The sequence below is a fragment of the Channa argus genome, chromosome 18, assembly GCF_033026475.1.
Source record: "Channa argus isolate prfri chromosome 18, Channa argus male v1.0, whole genome shotgun sequence".
Classification (NCBI taxonomy): domain Eukaryota; kingdom Metazoa; phylum Chordata; class Actinopteri; order Anabantiformes; family Channidae; genus Channa; species Channa argus.
In genome coordinates, this window is record NC_090214.1 from 5,172,668 (window position 1) to 5,186,684 (window position 14,017).

The following is a 14,017-nucleotide window of genomic DNA, read 5'->3' on the forward strand; positions in this document are numbered from 1 at the left end:
AGGGGGTGGGGGTGGGGTGGGGGGGGTTCAATTCATAACAACAATAACTGTTCCCTGAAAGGCAAAATAGGAGCCGCAGAAAGGTTGGATGGAGTTAAACCAAATGAGTAAAGGACAGATATGAAAAGTAATCTCCTTATCAGGTTTGTCAAAAAATAATAGAGATGATGCAAGTGGTCTGTCAGTCAATATCTAATGTTATTGCTCTTTATTATCCTCATATTGTTCTTTTCGTCATCGTTTCCCATAACTGAATGAGCCACATTTTTTCACTTCTTCACTTAAGGCGTTATTTTATACCTTTGCCCCGATGGATGTGTGCTTCAGCACAAAATGTTATGGTGGTGGTCTACACATAGTTTCATGGACTACGTGGCCTGGTTTTTGTCCAAACACAAAGTGTGAACTATATATAAAGGCATATGTCTCACTAAAACATGTCTCAACTATTACATCTGCTACAGATGGACTCAAGTTTGAGAGCCAGAGAAAATTGAATTTACTTGTGAATAATTTTGTAAAAAGTTAAAATTTTCGAATACAAAAATTAAATTAACTTAAAAACACATTTACAATGCAGTAAAATGTGCAAGAAGAAAAAGGGCATAAATGCATTCAGAAGCATCTGTACGGCCTTTTTCCAAAAACAAAGTTCACTCTGATGGATTACCCATTACGTGACATTTTTAATTTTCACTGTGAGTTAACGAGGTTTTACAAAAGGACTAAAATGAAACAAACGGCTGCCTTGAGGAGATGAAATCAATCTTTGAACTTGTGCTCTTTGGGAAAGATACTTACAAAGTGGCCCTTTACTTGACAAGCTCAACAACAAACCAACGTGCTGCGCGTGTGGCGCTGTCTCTCTTCAGTTTTCCGTGGTTTGTTGTGTTTTTTTTTTTTTCTCAGTCTAAGTCAGTGTCTCTAATTAGAATTGGGATTAGATGGTGAGGATAATGTGTTATCCCCAGCTTCTGTCTGCCCATGCTTTTATTAGCTCTGCCCATCATTTTGGATCATGGAAGGGCATGTGTGTGTGTGTGTGTGTGTGAGGGGGGGGGGGGGGTTGCAGATCTAAGTATTGATGGATTAACACCGCCCCAGGGAAACTGCGGAGCTTAAGCAGGGTACACTTAATACCGGTGCACAAATTTGGGGCGTGATAAGGAAGCTGTCGTGATCCTCAAACTACAGTAACCAGCTCTGGGACAGGAAGTCTAACAGCTCAGCTATGACATTTGGGTGGAGGAGGATTTAGAACATGGTGGGCAAAGCGTGATGGTCGCTGAATTTAAAAAATCCCTTTTGCAGCCTCATATTATGACAAAAAATGGCCTGTGGACAGAACAGTGACTCACTGCCGGTATCATGACTAGCCCCCAACAGCTGTTTTGGCAATGTCTCCTGATCCAATGTCTCATGTTCAGTCATAGGTTTCTTAGAGAGATTTTAATCCTTATGAAACATTGAGTTTCTTGGCCGCACGCCTAAGGGAACACTGAGACATGGCTGTGTGTGTGTGTGTGTGTGTGTGTGTGTGTGTGTGTGTTGCTCCTTCCACTTCCTCTCTGTCTCCGTGCATGTTTGTGCCATCATGCTGCAATTCCGCCATCTGTCCTAGCTGAAAATCAGGTGCTGAATGCTTTGTGACTTGGCTTCCAGCTAATTCCATGTTCCCCAGCCTCAATCTTTCTCTGAGGCCAGTTTAGACCAAAATAAGCCCAATTCAAACAGCAAGGTTACTGGCGCTGAGCTGCACAGGTGTAATTTGAAACCTGGAACTAAGATGCGGTTCCGAATGATAATTCTGATAACTGATCATTGTCTGCTGCATCAAAATCTTATTTGCATCTGTTTTAATTTGTACCATGCATGTTCATCCAAAAATAACCAAAATGTAGACACATTGGTGCTCAGTGAAGACTGAGAAGCTATTCAACAATAACACAATATCAAACTTGTCTCCTTTAGAATCTTGATTTCAACCGTGTTACGTTTCCTGTGAACATAATAAGAATATGTTGGCATGTAACCTAAATGAACGAGCTGCAAATACCTTGATATCGAACATATCAATAGAATGTTACAAGGCAACATGTTTTTGTCCAACAAAATATACAATCTTGCAGGTGTCTTTTCCCCCGGTATTATACGATCCTGCAGTGCAATGCCCAGTTTGTGTGAGTACAGGGTTATTAAAGCACTTTGTGGTTGTGTTCAGGTAGCTCGAGGCTGCTGTGATTTTACACAAAACTTTGAAACACATTAGATCAGATTCAACATTATTGTCATTGCACATGTTATACTGTCAGCATCTAAGCAGTTCATTAGTACATAATTCTTTACACATGTAGATGGGTATGAATAATAAGTCAATAGTCTAAATAATCAGTACGCAGAAAATCGGTTATATACAATGGGATTATTGTATACAATGGTATTAATATCGTGTTTTGAGAAGGTTATGTACATGTGTGAAAATTATTATACACAGTGCAATAAGGGAGACTATTATAAAAAAACACAATTGCATTTGGAAACATAGTTTTTGGGAGGCAGGGTTGATGACATCACTAATAAGCCTTGTTGTCTGAGCATCTTAGTGCCAAATACTGTAATTTTTTTTGTTTGTTTGTTTGTTTGTTTGTGTGCGTCCCAGGCTATTGGATCCTTACAGTGTTATCACAGCCACAGCATTAATAATGCACTGACTAAGAAAACCATGTGCCACAGAGCAGAATTTATTTTTGGGTGTCACACTGATTTTCTTTTTGTTGACCACAGAGTCATTATCAGCCTTCCATGTTTTCTCTGCCTACTGCTGCTGCCTTCACAGGATTACACGACATAATAAATATCCTAAAATAAAAGAGGTCACACAGGCAACGGCAGCGGGAATACTGATGCTGACAACAATACGAGGACTGTCTCGACTTTGTCCAAGCCTGTCTTCAATGCAGATGATTCTTACTTTTGGCAGTAATTCACGCCCACACAGCACACTCCGTTACTTACTGCCACCTACATATACGACCCTGTTGGAGTTTACGGCTCCTGCAGCCAGTTGTCGTGTTGCACGGTAGCTCGGCCGCTAACTGCTCTCCGGAATGAGCGATACACCACCTCTCACCACCAATCAATAAATAAGAAATAAATGACATCACACAGCCTACTCTCATTCCCACTCTATCCAGTTTCCTCCTTATGTAACCCCAGGGTATCAGACTGCTGCGCAACTAATCACACGGCCATTATCAGCCTTCGTACAAATCCACAGTCCTGTGAAAATCATTTCACCCCCCTTCGTCTTCTCATTGACTTTGGCATTAATGCGTGGATGCCGGCACACTGCATCAAGCACTGTGGACATCATGGAGGAGAAATAGCGAATGAGAGGCATCGGAGGAAAGACAGTAGTGGATGCAATGGGAGAAGTGAAATGAGTAAACAAAGACAGATGGCTGAAGGAAAAGCCTATTTCCAGAGACATGCATACATTTCACAAGAGTCTTGTTGTGCTTTTATTATAGCTGCATACTCCAAGTGCAGTGGTGAATGAATCACCCTTGACCTGACGACACTTTGACATTTATTTTGAGTGGGATATTATTTATTTGCCTATTTAACACATCCAGATATACACATTTTATCTACATGGACGTGGTCTTTGTTTGATCACAACTCTTTCTTGCAATGAACTGACAATTAGCAAATTTAGGATACGAAGCTTTTTCACTTACTTGCAAAGATGAGATGATTAATACCACACTTTGACATGATGCTGCAGCCATGTAACAGTTAGTTTAGCTTAGCTTAAAGACTAGAAGCGGCGGTAAACAAATACCACGACTCTCTCTCTCTGCCAGGTGCAATAATTTGTGACTTGCCACCAAACATTTGACACTCAAAATGTACATTTACCGGGAACAAATCCTTTGTCTTCATAAGACAGGTTGTCAATTAAAAGTACTACTACACCTGTCCACATGCTTCCACAAAAGTCAACACATACGTAAAATCACTGATCACATTTTTCCACCAAATGTTCTGCAACTTTCCCCGAATTCTTGCGACTCCCGTTCCTTTGATCGTGGATGCTATGCAGGACGCTTTACTGGGAACTGACCTCAAAGATAGACCGCTGTGACGTCTGAAAGCCCGGTGTAAACATTTCTTACGGTCACGGCCTTCGCTCTCAGAGCTCAAACTGGCTTTAATTCCATCCTGTCAGCAGCTGCACCACAGTGAGGGCTGTAGCTACCAGCTACTGCCGGAGACGTGGCTCCCATAATTATGCCCCCAACTGCTGCAGGGTTTTGCTCTCATCAAAGCTAATACAGAATGCCCCTGCTGATGATGGACAAGGGGTACAGAGGATGCCTGACAGCTGTGAATGTACAATATGCCAAGCTACATATCCAGACTGTTTGTTAACACTAACTAATGATCGCCAAACAGGTGGGATTGTGCAAAGTGGGATTAGAAGCTTAGCAAACAGAGCATTATCATTTTTTTGTAGGTTAACATTTTGTCCACGGGTTTTCCTCCAAACTGGGCCACAATATAATTAGTATTCACAGAAGACTGTCTGCTTTGTTTTTTGGTCCACAGAGGCCTCTGAGGATACTTCACTTGTTCCAGAAAGGTTTAATACACAGTGTCTTCTCAATAATGCACAAATCCCAAATACAGTCTCCACTTCATGTTGCATTGTTATTAAGAAACACATTTGTGTTTTTGAAGTGGCTGGTGAGAAATCAAATTTGTGTATGCAAAAGACGCCAAGTTCACACCTGTGCTGGCTCACAGTAGCATTTCCATGTCAGACAAGCGCGGCTGCATCCTTCTCTGAAAAACGCCTGAATTTAGCAGTTGGTGACAGGGGTGGAGAGGCACGGAGATGTGTCTGGGTCTCGGTGACAATCTGCCACTTCATGACAAACGAGTGGCCGCCGAGATGTTTAGCACTTTAATTAGTTAAGGAAAAGCATATGCTCATGAGACGTATCCCTTTTTATCTCATAAAGAAGTTACACTCGAAAAAGTAGAGCAAGTGAAGATTTCTGAGGGTGTATGTGTGGGCTCGTGTTCTGCAATCGAGCAAAAAAAAAAAAAAAGCAGAAAAGAAAGAAGGGGAAGAAATCAATCTTCTTGATTTATCCTTTATAGAATAAAAGTATTCTTTAAATCTAAAAAAGCAATAGAGAGACACAGAAACAGAAAAAGGCAATTATTTGTAAAACAAATGTACCTTAATTAATAAAGCAGCGTTAGGAAGATTGGAGATTCTGGTATAGATTAATCGTAAGAGTAGAGACTGAGCAGAAAGAGGAATGGAAATGAAACCAAATCAATTTAGTGCAAAGAAGCACATTAAAGAATCTGAATCAACCTGCGCTAAGGTGCTTTTATCTTACTTCCCTCTAAACCCACCAGACTGATATCCAGCTGATACCCATCTAGGATCTGACACCTGAAGGACAAAATACCCTTAAATACCTCAAAGTATGCCACAGGTGTATTCCCATCAGCATTAATATATGTAAAAAGTTTAAAGGCATGATTAATTCAGCACAGTGCAACGCTGCTGTCTGTTGCAGCTATGTCTCACCAGCAGGGAGTCATAGACTCGCATTGCTTTCAAAAATACATTAAACAGCTTGTCACAACATACTGTTACCTTGACAAATGTTGTACATCGAGTTGAACAGCATGCGTGCTTCTGCCTTTGCCATATTTTCCTTGTATATAAAAACAAAAAACAGTAGTTTATTATATGTGCCTCATGTATCCAGGCACAAGTTGTTGTTTGATTCTAGACTGAGTGAATGTTCAAGACATGATTTCTCATCATGACAATAGCCTGCAAGCAGAACATGAACTGCATGCAAATGGCTAATTTGCATGAATTTACAAATATGACACATGTAAGCACAAATCGGAATTTCTATGGTGCCAAGGCTACTTTTTGAGACCAAAATGCTCTATGCGCGATGGCCTCAATGGAAACTGATTTTGCATGATATCAAACTGTTCACTCTGTGTGACGAAAACGTTGCTGCCCCAGCTGCCCCAAGGCTAATACAAGACAGAGCATCAGATCCTAAGATCGACAGGCTAGTGAGTGTGTCGGCAGTAATAGGAGCACTGCACTGGACTGTGAACAAGGAGTCTGAAGCTGAAACTCTCGATACACTGGTCTCTCTACTCGAGGAACTTCACCCACGTGGTCAGTGGTATTCGGTGCAGTGACTAATAGAATGGAAACGCCAGATAAAAGCCGCTGAAATGAGTTTCCTTCCTCTTAGCAATGGAGTGATACTTTACTATAAGATCAAAAGGACTCAAGTGAGGTGGTGCTTTAGAAAGCCATACAGGATAGCTGCAATCTGCAACCCTGGTTAGTCTGCCCACACAAAAACGTCATTATGATTGATGCATGGATGGATGGATGGAATAACCACTAGGCATTTCACGAGAAGAAGTAATGGGCACTGTTTGTTCACACATAGTAGCAGCAGTAGACAATGCAATAAGAACAAGACAAACTGCATTTTGAACAAAGGGCATGACAACAACGGTAGACGCACACCTGTGTACTAATTGGCAAGCTTGTTATATTTCTATGCTCTTATTCCAATGAAAACTTCTTCTGCTACGGACTTTTGAAATTCTCTCAGTAAAATAGCAGTTGCAGATGTGGTGAGGTGGTTGCACCATAGAAACACTCTTCATAGGAGCAGTGTCATAGCTAACAGAGTAAGGATTATTCCTTAAAAAGCTAATGCTTCCTGATGCCTTGCTAGGCACCATTAAATTTGTATCACCCACTCTCATTTGATCCAGTAGGGGTTTGATGTTGTAACATCTTTGTTGAACTTCTAACGTTGCGTGCTTGACATTTCCTAATCCACCTGTCGTTTTAGGTAACGGGTGATGACACCTTGTGCAGACGAAAGTAATGTGAAGTCAGCTTTTAAACAGGATCTGTTCGCCTGAATCAAGGGTGATCAGAGTCATGCCGCCGAGGCACAACAGGTAGAGATGTTGTCAGGCGCCTGAACTCAGTTTGAGACCAAAAAAGATGTTGTGTTTTTGTTGATTTGTAGATTTGTTCTTTTGCAAGGGGGAAAGGTAGCTACTGTACGTCAGAATAAAAGTGAGTGGGGAAAAAACAAGGAAACCAGTTTTGAGATCTTGGATTGTCAAGGGAAAGAAGTCTCCTGGGTTATTTGTGAAAAAATATAGTGTGCTTGTTTACATGGATGTTGGAGTGTGTATAAAGACAGGAGGAGCTGGCGGACTGGACTGCTGCTGGTAGCAGCGGAGATAAGTGTTGACAGTGTCAGCTTAATACTATTAGATGAATTCTTCTCCCGATCAGTCAGTCTGGCTCCGGACAGCTCAAGCCTGACAGTCCAGCTAGTCCAGTCTCACAAAATCCTCTCAGCAGCTCTCTGATGTCATTCCAGCAGAACAGCAGAGGCTGCTTGTTAAAGATGGTTTCATATTCAGCACGCACAAGGCCTCTTCACAGAAAACAGGCTGAGAGGTTGTATCATGACAAGCACAGAAGTCACTAACATTACTGATGCCGTCCTATTAAAGTGTCCCAGTATCATCAGGGTCAAAAAATTCAAAAGGGAGGAGCTTATCGTAGCCGTATATCATCTAACTTTTAACTGGATGACACATTGTGTGTGTTTCATTGGCAGCCCAAACACTTCGGCTGTTATTGTCAGCTGTGGTTGTCAGCACCATAGCTGTGGGCCAGTAGGTACCTGCTCCACTTGGTACCCGGCTCAGTAGGTCATCATTAAACAATATTGTGTGTTGCAGCATTGTTGTTTTTAGCATTAAAAAAATTAAGACGTACGCAAAGAAGACAGTTAGGGTGGGAATGTGGGGTTAGTCTCATATAATCCTGCATCATCCATAGAAACATTTTGCCAACTCTAAATTAAGAAAACGCCAAATGCCGTTGTCGCCTTTTAACATTTACTGGATGTCCTCAATTTCCCACACGTCTCACTCATAAAAAACTATGGCAGGAGGTTGTACACAACCTTTTAGACCATAGCCATAGCCCACTACTTATGCATAAGAAAATATGCATAAGCATGTGAATGGCTGGTGTAAAAAGTGCTGTACATGTATATTTGTGCTTTACTGATCATGTTAGCTGAAAGCAGTCAGCAGTCAGCCACCAAACCATCACTGTGCAAATAAATTGCACTCTCTGTGGTGCAGCTTTGATGCCAGTAAAGCAGAATAAAAAAAAAAAAGCTGGAGTCTTGGATCTGCTAAATCCAATGTCTGCTATTAATCAAAATTACAAAAGAAAGTTTCACACGACTTCATGGATGCTAACCGCAGGTGCATTTTGTGAGGGTCGCTACTTAAAATCTATTTATTGTAATTGCCCTTAAATTATGAATTTTGTAATAGTAATAATAGTATCCAATATAATTGTTCTGTTTGGGTAAGTGATGGGCTGCCAGAGCTTCTAATCACCCACCTTTGTTAAATCAGGGCTGTTAATTAAACTCCGTTGTAATTTGTGAGGCCTTTTGTGTGGCACTACTGTACTAGATGGCTATAAGGTTGCCATAGGCAAAAACCAATCACTCATAAGGTTATAGACTTATCGACTATGGTTTTTGGAGCAAAAAGTATTTCGAAAAATGAAGTTAAAATGTAAAATGCCGTGAGTTGTTATAATTACATGTTTCTCGTAGGACTGGTTAATGCTTAGCAGAGTGGAAGAAACGTGTTTCCTCCAGGCTTCACTGGTTTGATTCACCTTGGCATCGCTGTCTCCACTAGGTGTTTAATCAGAGGGAGCTTTTTGACCTAGCGGAAAGGTGTTGATGTTGGAATGACAGTGATGAATTACCTCCATGTGCTCTGACCTCAGGCGGCACGTTCACACTTTCATAATTTAATCTTCCCTTTTTTTTAACTTAGATCTTTTTTGGCAGGATGCAGTGGAGGTGGATGATTTTGTGTGACTGTAATCAATACAAAATCAGGTTTGGGCAAGTTTGTTCACTGGCATATTTCATAACTTAAAACCTAAACAAATTTGGAAGTAGTCACATTCTGATGAACAAAATATAAGAAATGGAGCAAAAATAAGACCTCGGGGCGACTTCAAACACAAAAGGACTCACTCCCAGTGCCAGACGCACCTGCGTTGACAATCACTGTATTACGGAAGCAGGATTACAAATAATTTGAATGAGCATTTGTTTGTCACATGGAAACACCGCATGCACTGAAGGAGCAAACCAGTTTTAGTGGCTATTTCTGCAGAGAGCCATACAGCAAAAGGCCCAGGGTTCTGTTTATGAAAAATATAATATGAAGCCGGTACTGTAATCAAATATTGGTGTGTGCATGCACTTACTATAGCAATTCATGCATATGTTTTAGTGGCTGACTTTGCATCTGCAAATGACAAACTCTGGCTTCTATTTCATTTTTTTCACGTGTGATTTATTGTGAAGAGGGATGCGAGGTTGTGCTGTTGTGAGCATCATGCAAGACTCAGACCCTGAAATAATTTCATCACCTGATTGATTTGCATTTTGTTGGACATATGTAGATAAAGAGCTGAGAGATGTGGTCTCCACCCTGAGAAGGGAAGCGGTGACTCAATCAAACTCAGAATGTACATTCTCGGAAAATAAGTGACATGTTTGTAACTTTTGGGGGTTAGATGGGTTTTCCCTGGGCCTGTATCCTCTAGTTGCCCCCATCTGGGTACCTACTGTATATTTGTCCTCGTGGTAATAGTTGTAATAATTTTTCCGCATCTTTCTACATGAGTGCATATATGTCACTGCTTTTGATTTGGCTGAGTCCCTGAGACAAGACTGAAGACCTGTCCAGGGTGTACCCCACCCCTCATCCACCGATAGTTGGGATAGGCTCCAGCCCCTCTACTAACCCCGAACAGAATTAGCAGTGACGGATAATGAATGGAATAGCTGCATGGATAGTCAGCGATAATAGCGTTATTAACCTAATAGTTGTAAAAGCAAATTTTTTCATATCCACAAATGTGTGTCCTGAAAACATAACTGAATACGTGGAAAATGTCTGTATGTTTTGCTGCTTTGTTACATGGAATATTTTGCCCTTTAAGTCCAATAATTAGCCGTGGGGGGGGGCATTGGGGGATCTTGGGGGAGTCCTTTGTTCCCCTAATTCTGAGTGTGTAGCTTTAATTCAGATTGTCAAGTATAATTTTGTAACTTCTTCTAGTCAATACCAAGCTGAAAATAACTTCTAAAAGAAGTAATGACTCCTAAAGTAATATTCATACAGTGTCCACATCCTTCGTCTGAATCCCTGAGCTGCTAATGCAACCACAGAGCTCCCATGTTACCAAACTGCAGACTGCTGACAGCGTCCAGGTCTTCTCACTCCTCCCATTAACACCTCTGCATTCCTTTCCCCACCTGTGCTTAACCGACCAGCAAAGATGTTCACCGTTTGTGAAGAGAAGGGAGGAGAGGAGGGGAAAAACAAGACAACAGTCAAGGAAAATGTTATGAGAAATTGTTTGCCACATTGAAAATTCTATTGGATGTGAGAGCAAACAATATTGGTTTCTGTGTTCTTCGACCTGTAAGCCCTCTTCAGTATATGAGGTTTTTTTTTTTTTTTTTGCCTCTTTGTTTCCAAATGTCAAACCATAAAAGACCTCTATCTTCTCCTGCCACTGCTCCAACAAACCATTCTCCCTGCACACTGCAGATTGTATTATAGGAATGAATACAGTCACACGTCTGCCATAAATACATGTTCATTTCCCTAAAGGAGTTTCCGCATATCTGCATGCGCATACTGCAGCAATATGAGTACTTCTGTCATCCAAGCCCACCACCCAAAATGTTTCTAGACAACTGAAGGCGAATACAGTTTTGTGGGGAACATGGTTGCAACAGGATTCACTTAACGTAATGAGGATAAGTTGACATTTAGCATAAGCTGAGCACATCAATACAATGTTACTTGACAATTTCTGTTTGTCACAATGTCATATTTTGCAGTACAATATAATGTTCATTTGACTACAACATTATTAAACTTTTATTATTAATCTGCTTCAACTTGTTGTTCTATTTTGAGGAGAACATGTAAGTGAATTTCATCAAGCTACCTTCCTCCTCCCCGACATTGAAACATCTCTTGTATTTGTAGCTGTAAAACTCCTCCGCATAACATCACATGGAGAAGCTTTGGAGCTCCGATGATGTCATTTTGCTGCTCATATTACAGAGGTTGTATCTTTGGTCGACTCCAGATGACATCATCTAGACTACAGCTACAAGCGGTGATTTGTTTTAATACAGTTTAAGCTGTTAACGATCCCAGATTTCTAGTCTCCAACAGTCTGGAAGCAGCATACACCTGACGACTAACTAAACACAGTTGACGACTGGTCGGGAGATGGACACACTCCCCAAATCCTGCGAGAGCGGGAAATCCTCGCTTGTGCTTGTACCAAAATCAAATATCGCGTCAACTGGGAAGTGAAAAGCAGCAAAGTGATGAATGTAAAGGCGAGGACAGTGTGGAGTGTTGAGGGAAATGAAGGTGAAACAACTTGATTTGACTGTGATATAACAAATATGTGCTCTATGTGACTAGCATCCTTGAAACTTTCAGATGTAATGCTTCATTCATTCAAAGAATATGCTGAACAGGAGCAGCCACACGATTCTTTTTCCTTCAAAAACATAATCGAATTTGCAGACTGGTTGCACAGAAACATAATTTTTAGATGACACGGCTGTGTATCTTTTACTAGTGGAAATTATACTGCAGCTCCGGATACATAAACCAACAATTCCTCGTTATGCTAAAAGCAAACAAATGATTGCCATTCGGTTTCCTTTAAAACATATTTGCTCTTGCAAATCAGTTGTACGCAAACATAATTTCTAGGAGACATGGTTGACCTGCTGATGGATGATCACACACTGACTGTTATATCTCATGGAGCGATAAGGAAGGGATTCGGTATTTGAATATTAGCATTTTAAGTCAGTTTTACGATTGTAATTATAGCAAAAATTGCAGCACGTTGCTCATTCAGACGGCACTTTTAAGACAGAATGTACTCAAGGCTGCATAAATATGCAGAGAAACCAATAGCGGAGCGAAGAGAATAACTCTCCCTGTCCTTGTTTGCCTCCCTTAAACGACATCAAGGGGGAAAAAAGCTGCGCTCACACTGTGGCTAGAGTTACTAATTAATGCTGTTAATTCGGGCCCGTCCTTGGCTGCTGTTTGGGTCCCGTATACCACACCGGTCTCTTTAACCCTGTCTCTCTACAGGGGAGCACCAAAGTGTGGAGGAGAGGCCTGTGGCTTCAAAGCTGATAGTCGGGGAACCTGAAAATAGAACAGAGCTACTGTATGTGAGTGAAGAGGGGGAGAAAAAGTGCAGGACCATATGCTCTTCCTTCTGGCCGAGAAAGAAGATGATCTAATTAAATCAAGTTCTAAGTTTTACACGAGTGGGACAAAGCTTCTCCTGCTGAGAGAAGGTACGAGTCATATTGTTAGCGGTTTCTTTTTGGCACAGGCTCCGTCTCATCAATCCAATGCCAAAAACGATTTAAAACCTTAAAAGCATCCTCACGTGTCGCTGCCCACCTACATTTATGCCCACTATACAAATCATCCTATCTTTGTTAATGTGGCTCGTTTTACTATTGCATACTTACATACAATTTAACTTCTGGAGCTTTTTCACCAGTGACAATTTCTGAGGAGTTGATTTAAACAACAACAAAAAAAACCATCCCAGACACTTTCGTATCCCTCATGACTACAGCTGAGAGGCACAAAGAAGAAACGCAGGACAATGAGACTCATTCAGTATCTGCATGCTAATGATATCAGCAGCTCTCTGAATATGAACCGAGCTCACGTGTTATTTACCCGCATTTCTGAAAACATCACCGGCTGTGTGTGGTGCATTTACACATCAAACATCTCCCCTCGCATCCCCATCAGTGCTTTGCTTTTTTGCCTTCTAGTTTTCCTGCGAATCCACTCCCATCTGCCCTTATCTCTGCTTTTGTCTCTAATCCTTTCACACTGCGCGTCTCTTGTACCCTTTATTCTTAAATTGCCAAACGACAAAGGAGGGTGTTATTATTATTAGCTTTTTAATCCTATAATCACAACCCTAAAATCGAACCACGGTGCACCGTTCATTACATTTGTCACACATCCTCATTGTATTAAAGCTGAATGAATTGATGCTTGCAGGGGCACAGAGCTTGAATACTTCAGGTGAGCTAATGAGCAAGCAGTGACAAACATAAATGAAATTCTGCAGACTGCGGCAGCTCATTTCAATCCTCCGCACACCCACACAGGTATTGTTTCTTCAGCTGATTAGACGTCTTGTCTCTGTGTGGGCTCAGACAGATTGAGCTCGATTGACACCTGCACAACTCTGCTGCCAGTTTACTTGCAACTTTAGGAAACTAAATTGTTTAAACCGGTAAAATGTATTTCATTTCAAGCATTTCAAGCATTTCAAGGCTTTTTGCCTTTTGCAAGCACCAAACATGGCTTCGCCTAAATTAGGTTTGCAGTAAAACACAAAGTAATGTAGTGGAAATCAATCAAGCTTTTCTAGTCTAGCTAACTTGTGTAAAACTTCTCAATTAAATTTCAGCTAGTTTTCATTTTTAGATCAATTTACAACACTTTACTTTTTATAAATGCTGAGTTGCACGAATGCACTGCCGGAAGTTCATTAAAGGGTGACTTCGCCAATTTTCAACGTGCTCCTTATGGCTGTAAATCTACATGCTTTTAAACTTCGCCCTGACTTCTTTATATGAAACTAGTTCTCTGCTTATAGCTGAAAAACTCCTCCAGATGACATCACCAAGGGGAGTTTTTTAGGAGCTCTGTAAAAGCAGGTCGACTATTATTACAAACTCCGTAGTATGAGCGACAAGATGACATGATCTGAAATCAA